At 48.2% G+C, this 13,615-nt stretch overlaps 2 long non-coding RNA genes across 3 annotated transcripts in view; one reads left to right on the top strand and one right to left on the bottom strand.

Annotated features, from left to right (window-relative positions):
* Positions 1-13,615, bottom strand: part of LOC116156884 (uncharacterized) — a 324,132-nt gene that overhangs the window by 20,857 nt on the left and 289,660 nt on the right. The window lies entirely within an intron of this gene.
* LOC105092808 (uncharacterized) lies at positions 5,274-13,571 on the top strand. The gene is made up of 4 exons (XR_004140793.2): positions 5,274-5,556; positions 6,856-6,939; positions 8,853-8,940; positions 13,334-13,571. It is a non-coding gene; the product is annotated as an uncharacterized LOC105092808 (long non-coding RNA).

The following is a 13,615-nucleotide window of genomic DNA, read 5'->3' as shown; positions in this document are numbered from 1 at the left end:
AGCTAGTCACGAAATGACAAATGTTACATAATTCCACTGCTGCGAGGTTCTTAGAGTCGTCAAGTTCATTGACCCAGAGTAGAACGTGGTTGTCAGGGGCTGGAGGAGAGAGGGTTAGTGTTAATGGTACAGAGTTTCAGTTTGGAGAAATGAAAACGTTCTGGAGATGGATGGTGATTGTGGTAATGGTTGCACAACAATGTAAATATACCTAATACCACTCATCGAACTATACACTTAAAAAATGGTTAAAATGTTACATTTTGTGTTGCGCATTTTACTACAAAAATTTTTTAAAATGTAAATAGAGACAGAAAATAGAATAGAGATTACTCTATTAGAAGAATCGAGAATTAGAGGAGTAGAGAATTAGAATAGAAGGAGGGGGAAGGGCGAACTATTTTTTAATGGGTACAGAGTTCTTGCTGGAGGTGATGAAGAAGTTCTGGATATAGAGAGTGGTGACGGTTACACCACACTGAGAATGTACTGAATGCCATTGCCTTGGACACTTATGAATAGTTAGAATGATAAATATTATTTTATGAATATTTTACCACACATATGCACCAAAAGCAGGGAGACCTTGTGCTTCTTTGATTTTTCTGGACCCAGAGTCTCAAGCAGGGTCTGGCATACAGAAGTCACTCAAGAGTGTTTGTTGATTTGAATAAGCTTCTGTTGAAAGGGAGCAGAAGCCTTCAGCCTGGGAGAGAGGAGAAGGAGCCGGATTCTGCCTGGAGTGAGTTCTGTGGCCAGTTCTAGCTTCCCTGTGGTTGAAAGTTCCATGGATGTGTGGAATCCCTCAAGACAGAGACAGAAACTGTAATAACATAATCAGAAGGCTGCTATTAATTGCTAGGCGTTTTACACACAGGTAATAAGAGCTAGCAATTACTGCGTGCTTATTCCATGCTAGATGCTGTGCTAAGACTTTTCATGCCTAACTATCCCCCTGAGGTTGCTAGGATTGTAATTCTCATTTTGTGGCTGAGGAAACTGAGACCCAGAGAAGTTAAATAACTTGTCAAAGGTCACACACCAAATCGCACCGAAGCCCAGACTTGCCCCTAGGCCGTCCGGTTTGCTTAATGACCATGGTTTGTGCTTCTGCATGGCACTGTGTGGTCCCTGGCATTTGTGCATTTCCTCAAACCCCAGCCAGGAGGGCATGGAGACTGCTTCAAAGGGAGGAGGGAATTCAGGAACAAGGCTTTGGAGGCAGGAGTGTGGGCTCCATGTTGGGTACCAGCCCAGGCTTGGGCATTACCCGGACTTGGTTCAAGACTGGCTCAGCTTTTATTGATTGCCTGGCTCTGGCTAAACTTCATCTCTCTAATCCCGTGTTCTCATCTGTAACATGGCTGTAAGCGACAGTATTGGTCTCTTGGGGTTTGTAGGGGTTACATACATTAGTAAGCATGCGCCTCTTAGGGAGCACGGTGCTGGGGCCGGGGAGGCGCCCAGGAGGTGGGAGGTGGGAGTTGGGATGGTGCTTGCTGACTTCCTGGAATGATCTTGGGCAACTTCGCTTCCTCCCTGAGCCCCACCGACCTCAGTTATGAATCAGAATTTCTAAAACCAACCCCACAGGTTTGTTGTAAGAATTAAACCAACACCACATTTTGTACTTACATCTATTTATAACTCTAACTCACTCTCCAAGAGTATTTAAGGCAGGTGGCAACAACCCACAATTATTTTTAACTAGAAAATGAAGAATTGGGGGCAAAGAGAAAGGAATGGCAAGAAAGAAAGAGGAAATAAGACAATTTTTAAAGGGCCTGACTGCTCTGGCATATATTAGGCATTTAATAAATATTTAGCGTTGTCTTCTGGTTGTAACCAGTGGTCCTGGTGAATCTGGCTTCTTGATGTAATTACAGCCTGGCTCAGTGTTGGAGGTGACGGGGACTCCAGAGGGCGTCCAACTGCTCTCCTCCTGGAATGGGGAAGCAGAGATGAGCTGGAAGGGTCATATTCTGTGTCTTACTTCAAAGAAGCTTATACTTTATTTGCATTACACATTGGGCTTTGAGTAAGAGCTCACTTGAAGAAAGAGTTTCACTTGCTAGAGAAAGAGAGAGAGACAGAGAGAGACAAAGAATAGGAATTTTTCTTTTTAAAGAAAAGCACTGATAACTAATGTTTTCATTTCAGAGACAAGGGAGACTCAGAGGAGGGCAGCTAAATGCAGCTGACTATTTATATCTTTTTCAAGACTTTTCCTGTGGAGAAATCCACCAATTACAAAATAAATCCACTGGAAACTAATGCAACATCATAAATCAACTGCACTTCAATCAAAATGTAAACAAATAAATAAAATGATAGGGAGAATAATAGTTGGTTTTGGAGTGAAACAGTGTCTTTTTCCTTAAAGAGATTTGTACATCTTTAAACAAGAGGGGAAGGAAAGAAAGCAATAATGTAATTGTTTCAGTATTCTTTAGATATCAAATCATTATATTAGTTTTGAAACCCATCATGTACCTTGTATAATGTGGTTTCCTCATAAAATTACCATGTTGGGAACATTTATACTAATTGACTAATTACATTTGTTCTTAAAGAGTAAAAAAAAAATCCTTTATTTTTTCACTTAATAATTTAATATAATTTAATTTAATCCATTTTAGTCCTTTATTCATATTCAATCCTTTATTCAGTCTCCATTTAGCAAGCGTTTCTTGAGCCCCTACCCTATTCATGCCATCCTGCTAGGAACTAAGCTATGGAGAAAACACATCCCTGCCCTCAAGGAGCTCCCGGTCTAGAAATGGAGTCAGAGGTCCATAGACCCAGAAGGAAAGGTGCTCCCTCAGGCTTGGGGCTCATTGACGGGAAAATCTGTCCAATCAGAGAGGTCCCAGACAGCTTCAGTGAAGAGGGGATGCTGACTTATGCCTCAGAGAAGAGTAGGGTTTTGTCCTGTAGTCAGTGTGAGGACAGGTTCACTGTTTCCTGATCTCAGATCTCCTCACACCCTACCCTTCCCCCTTCTTACTTAACTCTCTCCTCTGCCAAGTTCTCAGTAATCTGTGGGCAGGAAGGAGTCCCATCCATTTGTCCCATTGTATCCAATGTCCCCAGCACAGGGGAAGGAAAGAAGGAGGAAGTGGGGGATAGAAGGAATTCCAGGCATAAGGAAGAGCATGTTCAGAGCCAGAGGTGGGAAGGAATATGGTTCTAAGTACTTTGGGTTGTTTTGGATGGTTCTAGCCTCCTCAGAGTACTGGAGTTTGAGCAGACATTTTTGGATTTCATTTTGCAGACGATGAGAAATCACATGTCCTGAACTTGGGTTTAGAGAACAGGTAACTCTTTGGTTGTTGGTAGTGTTATGGCAGCAGATATAGTGTCTGAGAAACCTGGAATCTTGGATTTGAAGTGAACCTGAGGGCCCTTCAGGTGTACATGTTCACCCGACAGACCATGGACCTCATACGATGAACAGAAGACGTTGCTCCTGTTCTCCAGCAGTGCCGTTAACTGCAGGATGTGTTACAAGATACACCTCTGGCTTCTATGAGATAATATTTGTCCAAAGTTACTGAGTGTTCACTTTATGTGAGTTTTACATTCTATATTTCATGGACTCTAAAATGCGATCGATTACAGGACACACCCTCATTTTAGAGGTGCTAAAATCAGTATCTTAGGATCTATGAGCTATGTACAGGTATCCTTAAATTCTCCAGTAAATTTCAGTGATATTCACATTTACATTTCAGAAACTAAGGCTCAGAGAGGCTACATACTTTGTCCTCAATCTCAGGACTCATACTTGGCAGAGCCCTATGGCTCCAAAGACCCCTTCTCTCTTCCTGTTTCCTCCTACCCTCCCATTGCCACGCTGAGTATTCAGTAGGCCCTTTCCATCACCCTGCAAAACCTTTCTAAGATTTTATACTCAATTGTGCTGCAATAGGCAAAGTTCTGCTCCTTCCCTCTGCTGCCACCCAGCCTGGAAATCTGTGCTGTTGCTCTGTTTTTCCCTCCTTGCACTTTCTGAGTGAGCAGACCAGTGTGTGCCCGTCATTTCATAACTTTCCAAATTAGCCGAACGGTCTCATGTGACCCCCTCCTCCAGGCTGTCACCTGAGTCGGGTGCTCCTACCCAGACTTGGACAGGCCTCCAAGAAGTGCTGTAGGCTTGGGACCATCTTCTTCCCCTTCTTTGTTTTCTTTTCCCTGTTGCTGTTGCATTAACCAGAGAAGAGGCTGCGGGACCCACTTAACTTCTCTGCTTCTAGTGTAGAATACAGGGGATCTGGAGTCAGAGAATCAGGGCCCCCGTTCACCAGTGAAGAGATCCTGGACAAATCGCCGAACCCTTCGGACCCCATGTTCATTTGCCTGCCTGATGGGGATCTTAATTCCTGCCTTAGAGCCTTGTTGTCTGTTTTGAATGAAATATTGTGTGTAAATGTGCCCATTTTCATGTCCAATAAATGTCTGGAGAACGAAGGAAGCAATACAGCTCACATGTTTTGATCTCTCACTGTTTGCTAGGAAGCAGACCAAGAGCTTTATGGGCACTATATCGTCTCACACTCGCGGCAACCTGCGAGTTGGGGTCACTGATTCCTCCTTTTAGGAATTCAAGGAGGTTATAAGACTTGTCCAAGGCCGCCCAACTAGAGGCAGGGCCGGAATGCAGATTCAGGTGCTCTCACTCTAGAAATAGAACTCTTCCCTGCTATGTTGTTGTGTCACACATAACTCACACAGTCCTTTACACAACTCTTCGGGGATTTGATCTCCATCCCCTGACATCACACTGTAGAAAGATCACTGGCCCGAGAATGAGGAAAGTAACTCCTGGTTCCACTGCTGATGGCTGTGTGACAGGGGCAAGCCTTCTCCCATCTCTGGACTGAGAGGCCAGGACTCTGCATGGAGATGTGGGACCCACAGCAGGCTGCCGAGCACATCCATGTGACGTCCTAACAGAAGCAGCTGATGGTTTGGGAGCAGAGGAGGAGTCTGGCGTCTCCACAGTCCCAGCTGCTGGCCTCTGGCCCCACTGGGAGGGGCTCCCCGGGGCAGGCCCTCCTCCCCTCTCCTCCCCTTCAGCTCTGGGAGCTAGCACACACTTCCCAGGAGATGGGTGTGGGTGGCTATCTCTGGGCCACCGGGTGGCCGGGGGGGTGACAACTGCTTCCCGAGGGGGCGGGCTCTGCCCAGCAAGGGACGACCAGAGATGCATGACGTCGGTCTCCCTTTTCACTCCCAGTGCCTACCGTTACAGAGAAACACCAAAACGCAAGCAGACACCCAGAGCAATAACACGGGCTGGCCACGCAGATCTTTTATGGAGGCCTCTGTAGAGAGATGATTAACCCTACCTGCTGGCAGCATCAGAAACAACCGGAAGGCCAGGGACTGAAGTAGGTCAGAGGGAAGGAAACCCTCAAACCAGCTTTCTTCCTGGCAATGCAGGGCAGGGGTTAAGGGCGGGGGCTCCTAAGTCATCGCCTTTGCGTGCTGGTCCTCGGTCCGCCACCCATCGGCTGTGAACCTGGGCGTGTCGTCTGACTGCTGACCTGCGTGGTAAGTCTACACAAGGAGTGACTGCACACACAGGTAATGGCTGTCCCGTGACAATGTGCAGCGAACACGTGTCCTTGTTCGAGCCCGAGCTACCGCTCTGAGGCATTTGGTCTTCATCACATCCAGTTCCCCAAACTGTCCTGGCAGCTGTGAACTCACGGGTCGAGTTTGGGGCACCGGGTATCCAGGAATACAGAGGACAAAATGCTTGCCTCAAGGAATACACAGTCGAAAGGCTTAAAATCCTGCTGACCTTACCACCCATATACTAATAGCGATAATGATAATGATAATAATAATAACAAACACCTTAAGCCATTTACTGGACAACTAGGACAGGCAGGCTCAGTGCCGGACACTATATATACATTATATTTAATATTCATAACAACCGTTTGGGTGTGTATTACGATTGCCATCGAGGAGGGAGACCGAGGCTGGAGGGGTGAGGGTAATTCAGTCGCTTGCCAGAGGTCCTGCAGCCATAGTGGTAGAGCTGGGATTCCAACCCAGGTCCTTCAGGTTCTAATATAGCCCTCTCCTCCCTGGGCTGCCTCCACTGGACTTCACCACAGTCCTCCTCCCAGGCACAAAGCTTTACCGACAGCTGTCATTTCCCGAGGACCTCCTTTCATCCCCACAACCACCCAGAGAGGCAGGAGTCCTTATCACCAGAGCCATTTTCCAGGGGAGGGATCCGGGCACAGATGAAGTATTTGCCAACTGTAGCACAGCCAGTGAGTTATACAGACATCGCGTGGCTTAAGATCAAATAAAAAGGCAACTCTGAGGCTGCTGCTTGGTGAGAAGCCTTCTGCATAGGCGAAAAATATGTGCAAACAAAACCAACAGCTTTCTTTATGTTCCCCAAAGTTGCTAAAAATGCCTGCGGGTTTGCACACAAGCAGACGCCCGTGCTGACAGCGCTGCGTGGTTTCTGTCCTTGGCTCTGGCAAGCAGAGACCTGGCAGGTATTTCTCACGTCTTTGTTCAACACACACACCAGACAAGAGAAGGTGTTCCAAGGTAGTCCCGGGTTGTAGATGTCTGCCAAGTCTCCTTTTTATTTGTGCTTAAGTTAGGAAAAGAAAAAGACACCTCACGGATGAGCTGACGATCCTTTGAGGTGACTAGGGTGTGGTGAAAAAAAAATGCCTTCTCTGTGCTGGAGTCAGCTTGGCTTTGTGTCCTAATTTGGATTCTTTTACCTGCAAGCCCTGTGACTGTGACCAGATTGCTTAACCTCCCTTAAGCCAACCTCAGCCTGCCCATCTGTAAAATAGGTAAAATCTTCTATAGGAATTTAAGCTCGATGAAAGCAAGGACTTCTGTCTGTTCTGTTTGCCCCTGCATTCTGGTGCCTAAAACAACGCCTGACACAGGGTAAGTGCTCTTACTCAGTTGGATAAATGAATGAATGAGTGAGTGAGTGAATGAATGACTTGCTATCTTGTGAGGTCGTTGTAAGGTTGAAATAAGATCACGGATGCGAGATTGCTTTACAAACTGCAAATTGCTATACAAACGTGAGAATGTGTTATTACACAGAACGTGGTCTGGTTTCTATCAAATAAATGTATGCAGTCAATCAGTCAGTGATTGCTTAGTGAGCTTTCCTGGGGGTCTGACATTGGGATCCAAAGAAACGTGAGACCTGGTTCCTTCCTCCAAGTGCTCACAGTCGAGAAGGAAGATCTACAAACAAATCAAGTACTAAAATACAGTCGAGATAAGCGTAGGGTGCTGTGGGAACAGGTAGGAGAGATGGATCCACACTGGAGAGGAGTAGAGAAAAGTGTTCCTGAACATTCTGGATAAAATGTTTCAGGACAGTCCCAGTCTCAAAGCTGTTGTCAGACTTGCCAGCAAACTTGGGCCTTTGGGCCACTGGGCTTCCTTATAACACCCCTTTAACTCTCATATTGTCATTTTCATCATAGTCACTCCCTGACATACAGCTCCTCTTGGTCCCACGTGACTCATTACACTGCCGGGCGGAGCTCCACCCTGGTTCAAGGTGGCTCTTCACCGACCCTGCTGCCGCGCCTGCGCAGTTAACCACAGCCTGAGAAAAACATGCAGACAGGCTAATTGTTGCCTGGCCAGCTACCATGGTTTCCTTCTCCGGTTACCCTCCATTCTCAACTCTTCCAATTTTCTCCTCTATCCTCCAAACTCCTACACCTCCTTCCCCATCATCACTTCCAGCCAGAGACCTTGCTTCCCACCGCACCGAGAAGATAGAAGCCCTCAGTAGAGAAGTCCCACATGCTGCCACCACCTCCCACCAGCATGCGGCCCTGGTAGAAGCCGAGGGGATGCCTCTGGAGACATTCTCCAGGCAGACAGCTGGAGAAAGGACACTTGCTACCCAGGGAACCACCTCCGCCCCGTCTGGAGGCGTGAGAGAGAGTCCCTCCTGTTGACTCACTGGGAACCTGGTGGGGTGAGGCTGGAGATGGAAAGGTTCCTGAGGGTCAGAGAGAGCCTGCTGGGCCAGGAGGGGGCCTCACGGAGGAGGGTAAAGCTTCCAGATGGACATAGAAAGATGGTAGGTCCTGGGTCTGCGGGTGGGCAGGCAGTCCCCATGGGGGAGGAGAATAGAGGCACCTTCCTAAGCGGGAGCCCACACCCATGGCCTGACGGAGAAGTGTCTGAGAAGGATGCTGCTTCCTTGAAGAGCCCGGCTGATGCAGCCCAGACCAACCTCCATTGCTCCATTTTCTCTTCATTCCTCCGACAAATCCTCATGAGAGGCTGTGGCATGTCTCTTGGCTGGGACGAACGCACACATGAAGACGAAGATGAAGCCAACAGAACATTCATTCACTTATTAACTGTTGACTGCACGCTGACTATGTGTGGCTGGCAGTCAACAAAACTGTCCTCACTCCCTGCTGGCAAGGAGCTCACATTCCTGGGAGGGCTGACTGAGGGCCAAGGAGGGAGACCCCGTGGGTCAGGGAGGGGGAGCAGAGCAGGGGAAAGGGGGGTGAGGGGTGAATATGGGCACATCGAAGCGAGTGGTCAGGTAGGGCCTCACTGAGCAGGTGGCCTTGAAGCAAAGATGTGAAGGGAGCCAACCAGCCTGGGAACAGCCTCCAAAGACACAGGACACCAGGTCCAGGAGGGTCTCAGGAGCAGCAAGGAGTGACATGGAGGGGACAGAGGATGGGGACGGGTCCTGCAGGACCGTAGGGGCTGTTGTGCTGACTCTGCCTTTTATTCTGTTTGTAGTGGGGCCATTGGAGGGTTTTGAGCAGAGGAGTGATGCGATCTGCCTCTTGTGTTAACAGGATTTCTCTGGGGACTGTGTGGCAGATAGCAAAGGTGGACAAGGATGGAAGCTGGGAGACTCCTTGTGAAGACCTGATGACAACTCTGGTGAGAGGCCACGGTACTTGGGTGGCAGAGGTGGGAAGACGTGGTCAGACTCAGAACCTCTTTTGAGGGAAGAGCCAACAATACTTGCTGACAGACTGGAAAGGCCGTGTGAAAATGAGAGAGGAGTTGGACCGGAGCAAACGGAAAGATTGAGCTTTCATGAGCCAAGAGGAACGAAGGCGAGAGAACTGGTTTGGGGGTGTTCCAGGAGGTAGGAGTCAGGAAATTGATTTTTGTAAACATCAAGATGTTGTAGACACTGTGAGATGCCTAAATTTGTCCAAATGGAGGTGTTGAGCAGGCAGGGTAGAGGCTGGGCTGGAAGTAGATAGTTGGGGGCCAATAGTGTAGAAATGGTATCTGAAGCCAGGAGCCTCCAGGTGATGACAGAGGAGTGAATATTGTTACAGAAGGGAAGAGGACCAAGGACTCGCCTCCTGTAAGGTGTTTGGGAAGAGGCAGAGGAACCAGCAAAGCTGACCAAGGAGAAGCCACCCAGATGGAAGAGGAATCAAAAGACTGTTGGTCCTAAATGCCAAGGGCAGAAAGAGCTTCTGGGAGGAGGGAGTGAATAGTGTGTCACATGCTGCTGTCCAGATCATTAAGATCCAGACCGAGACTTGACCACTGGATGTGTTGTGAGGGGCCACTGTTGACTTTTACAAGAGCACTTTTGGAGGGGGTGGGGAGTGGAGCGAACCAGACCAGAGTGACTCCAAGAGCAAGAGAGAGGAGAGGATTTGGGGATAGGGCATGTATTCAACTTTTATGAGTATCTTTGCTATAAAGGGGAGCACAGTAGCAAGGTGGGAGCTGGAGGAAGATGTGGGCTCAAGAGGAGACTCGTGTGTGTGTGTGCGCTCATGTGTGCGAGTGTACATGCACGGGAGACATCACAGCATGTTTGAATGCTGATGAGAATTCTTAAGTCTAAAGGCAAAAGTTGATGGTGCGTTGAATCACCAGAGCACTGGCCTTGAGTGGATGAGAGGGGATGGGACCTGGTGCCCAGCGGAGGAGTGGGTGTTTGGCAGGAGCACTGGCACACATCCATAATAAGAGAGATCACAGTAGAGGGGCCAAAGAGAACTTGAGGTGTAGTCTCAGTGCCTAGCACAGAGTAATAGAAGCCCACCCTTCCATAGCACTTACTGTGTGTCAGGCACTGCTCTGAGCCATTTATATATATTCATTCAAATTCTCATAGCACCCTTCTGAGATAAATACTGTCCTTGTGCCCACTTTACATAAAGAGTACCAAGTGTAGTGATGTTACGAATTTTGCCCAAAGTCACACAAGCAGCAGATGGCATCCCTGGTCACTGACCACCACATGCTGTATCGTGTGAATGGGGAGATGACAGACGAGGGGGCGGTGGAAGGGAGGCCCCGGATTTGTGGTGAGCCCAGAGCTGGGGTGTGCTAATTGGTTTCTCCTTCCAAGACACCTGTTCATTTGCAAAGCACTTTTCCATCATTACCTACTGAGTCAGGAGCCAGGGGCAGCAGAGGGTGGGGGCTGGTTCAAGTTCCCCGCGTGGATTTGGTGCAGTCTGGAAGGAGAGTTTCCTCCCTGCCACCATACCCCTTCTGCTGGTTCCACAGGGAGCTATTGAGACATTTCCTCTCCTTTCTCTTTGGAGCCCCCACCTCCACACCCGGGATTCTGAGCACCTGGAGTGCCACAGTCCTCAGTCTTCCAGATGAAAGGGAGGGAGGGAGAAAGGCACTGGAGTGGCAGGCCACCTGGTCCTGATGCGGGCTGGCTGAGAGACCATAGCCAACTCACTTCCATCCTCAGGGCCTTGTCTATGACAGGCCGGAGAGGCTAAGCTGATTTCTTACTTCATGGACTCACGCGTCATCAGCACACATGTAGCGACTATGACGGTGTGGCAGACAGGTACCAGGCAGGTACAGGGAACTGACAATCACACAAGTATAAACCATGATGCCAGCTTTTAAGAACATTCTAGGGTGCTATGACAGTACACTTTCCTGAGCACTTTTGTACTTTGAAGGGAATCTGACTGAGGTTTGACCCCCAAGCAGAAACTGCCTTTGTTCATTGTTCATTCATTCACTTATTCGTTCCTTTAACAAATGATAATGAACACTTATCTTCTGGAGTAACAGCTTAGCATTTTGCATTCCCCAAGGAAAGTATAAATGAAAGCTGGCAGAAAGATATAACAGGAGATGGGCTTGAGAATCAGCATATTTGTTCAACCAAATTCAAGAGAAATTTGACATATGCTATTGTGTGCCAGGGACTAGGGACATGAGGGCATGGGGACAAGAAAGCAATGGTCCCGGTCCCCAGTGAATTCTCTGGGGTATCACGGGATCTAAGTACTGGGGGGTGGGGACCAAGGTGGACTAGGGTGAGACCACTGGGGTCTGAATTTGGCTTCACTGCACAAGGATATAAGACCTAAGGAGAATTTGGGAACATTCTGTAGCCTCCGTGTTCTCGTCTGAATATAAAATAAGAACACTCCTGAGTATTATGATACTGGGTGCTAAGCTCTGTATGTGCATCATTTCATAGAACAACCTTGTGAGGTAGCGTCTCTCCTGTCTCCAATTCACTGATGGAGAAACTGACACTCAGGGAGGACAAGGCTCTTTGGCATCACAAGGCTGCAGAGGGCTCTCCTGTATTCCCACAGACAGGACAGGTGGACAGGAACCTTAGAACTATCTGGCCGAGGGGTCTCCAAACTTTTCTGATTGCTTATTTCTCTCAGTAAGTGATATTAGACATAGCCTCATCCATCCTATTTGTTTAAAAGCACAGGTGTCTTCTACGATCCGTTGAAACAGCAAATGGTAGTAAAGATTAACTTCTTGTCTTGATTAAATTAAACGGACATAGATTAAGTATTAAAACGCATATAAATAAGATTGCTACCTGGCCCCCGCACCCCATAAGTTGCTGAGCCCTTGGAGACGGCTCTCCCAGCGTGTCCTGACAGGACGGTGGCCCCCAGAGAGGTCGTGCAGATCGCGCACGTGACTCCGCTGGGAGGAGACCGGTGGGGAGATTTTGCCCCCGGGAGACATTGGGCAACATCTGGAGAAATTTTGGGTTGTCATAATTGGTGTGTAGAGGGAAGGTGGGGGTGCTACTGGCAGCTGGTGGGCAGAGGCCAGGAATGCTGTCAAACACGCTTCCAGGCACAGGACAGCCGGCTCCAGTGTCAGTGGTGCCAAGGCCGAGAAACCCTGGCCTGGGCCCTAAAACTTGGACTGAAATGAGGTAACTGTATGGCTTTGCGTGTGAACCTGGGCTCTCCCACTAGCTGGCGACTCTGGGCACATTACTTAACCTCCGACCTGTTGTTTCCTCAACTGAAAAGGGGGTTAATAACATCACCATGGGGTGGCGGTGGCATTAAATGAGAGCCCTTCTGTATGAAAAGCCGAGGGTTAATTCTTGTCTTGTCCCAGTGATGCTCACTGATTCCCTAGGGTGACCAGGGAGGGTAGGCTGAGAGCTGTTGGAAGATTCTGAATGCTGAACATCCAGTCCAATAGGGTTGAAAAATTCCAATGCTGGGGTTCAATCATTTCAAGACCTGAAGCCAGAATCCAGGCCAGGGTGTGAGCTCTGTGTGTGTGTGTGTGTGTGTTTATGTGTGTAAGAGGGAAGTTTCCATCTGCCTACAGAATGACTCCTTCCTCCAGCCCCACCTCCTCCCTGAAACTTTCCTGTTCCACCTCCTAGGAATCTCTCTTTCCCTTTTTTATTCCTTCCTTCCAGTAAACAAACTTCAGACACTGTGACACAGACTCAGCACTGCCCTGGCCATCCCTGGCAAACAGATGTGTAAATAGACCCTTACAGCTGGTGTCCTGGGACAGAGGGGACACGAGGAAGGGAGCAGCCACTGCTGTCTGAGAATGGAGTGGGGTTTGGGATAAGGGTTTTTGGAGGGGGCAACTGGAGCTGCGGACACCCTCCCCTACTCTGTCCCTAACCAGGTTAGGTGTCTCTGCCACCAGGTAGTCAGTCGGCTGCAGGCATCCTGTGGTCAGGGACTTCTATTTTGCCTGCTGATGTAGCCTCAGTCTAGAACAGTGCCTGACACATTGTGGGCACTCAATACATATTTGTGGAATGATAAAGGGTGTTTTGAAAAGTGACTAGACATTTGCCAAGTCAGCCTGGGAGGGGAGGGAAGGGCATTCCCAGCACAGGGAACAGAATGAGCAAAGGCAGGTGCATGATGAGAATTATGAAGGATACAGGAGGGAGGAAATGATGGGGGCGGTTAGTCAGCTGAGCAGATGGGACCACACAGAGGCTGGTAGTAGAGGGCTTTGTATGTGCCTGATGAGGCATTTGGAGATATCTCAGGATGAGAGGATTTTTTTTTTTTTTTTGCAGGGAAAGGGTGGATGAAGATGGAAAGTGTCTGGAGAGAGCGTGATAACCACCTTCATTCAACAAAATTTATTAAGTCTCGGGGGGAGGGTGTAGCTCAAGTGGTAGAGTGCGTGCTTAGCGTGCAGGAGGTCCTGGGCTCAACCCCCAGTACGTCCTCTAAAAATAAATAAATAAATAAATAAATAAATAAATAAATAAATAAATAAATAAATAAACAAACAAACAAACAAACAAACAAACAAACAAACCTAATCACCTCCGTCCTGCAAAAAAAAAAAAAAA

The sequence above is a fragment of the Camelus dromedarius genome, chromosome 14, assembly GCF_036321535.1.
Source record: "Camelus dromedarius isolate mCamDro1 chromosome 14, mCamDro1.pat, whole genome shotgun sequence".
Classification (NCBI taxonomy): Eukaryota; Metazoa; Chordata; class Mammalia; order Artiodactyla; family Camelidae; genus Camelus; species Camelus dromedarius.
This window is presented reverse-complemented; position numbering and strand designations above follow the sequence as displayed.